The sequence below is a fragment of the Octopus bimaculoides genome, chromosome 10, assembly GCF_001194135.2.
Source record: "Octopus bimaculoides isolate UCB-OBI-ISO-001 chromosome 10, ASM119413v2, whole genome shotgun sequence".
NCBI classification, from domain to species: domain Eukaryota; kingdom Metazoa; phylum Mollusca; class Cephalopoda; order Octopoda; family Octopodidae; genus Octopus; species Octopus bimaculoides.
In genome coordinates, this window is record NC_068990.1 from 12183565 (window position 1) to 12184131 (window position 567).

The window sequence follows — 567 nt, forward strand, 5'->3', positions numbered from 1 at the left end:
TATATATATATTTATATATGCATATATATATATATATATAAACATACACACACATATACACACGCATACATACATATGCATGAAACGCATGAATAGACATAAATATGACTTGCGATCAATCTGTTGTGAAGGTTACTTCAGATGCTCAAGTTAGTTACCACCCTTCAGTTAAAAGCATAGACACACTGCTATGAACTTGAAACTTTTGATTCTAAGAAGATTAATACAACTACGAGCTTTCTTAATCCTAATGTGAGAAGTTACTGGAGATTTGAGTCATGATATATATCTGTCTGAAACCTGTTACTGGCAAGTAACAAGAATTTTAAATTTCTTTGTCATCAAAACAACTATGTCTTTTCCCTAAACACATACTCACATGCACTGAAGTACATACATATACATACATGCATACATACATACATACATACATATTTATATATATATATATATGTACAAACATCCAGGTTTCTGAGTACCTTAATTTTTTTCTATAATATAATTTCTGTACATCACCTTCAAACCTTCCAATATATATATATATATATATATATATATATATATATA

At 27.7% G+C, this 567-nt stretch overlaps 1 protein-coding gene across 14 annotated transcripts in view; it reads left to right on the top strand.

Moving 5' to 3' along the window:
* The window catches only part of LOC106869227 (dorsal-ventral patterning tolloid-like protein 1), a 1100309-nt gene that overhangs the window by 139591 nt on the left and 960151 nt on the right, over positions 1-567 (top strand). The window lies entirely within an intron of this gene.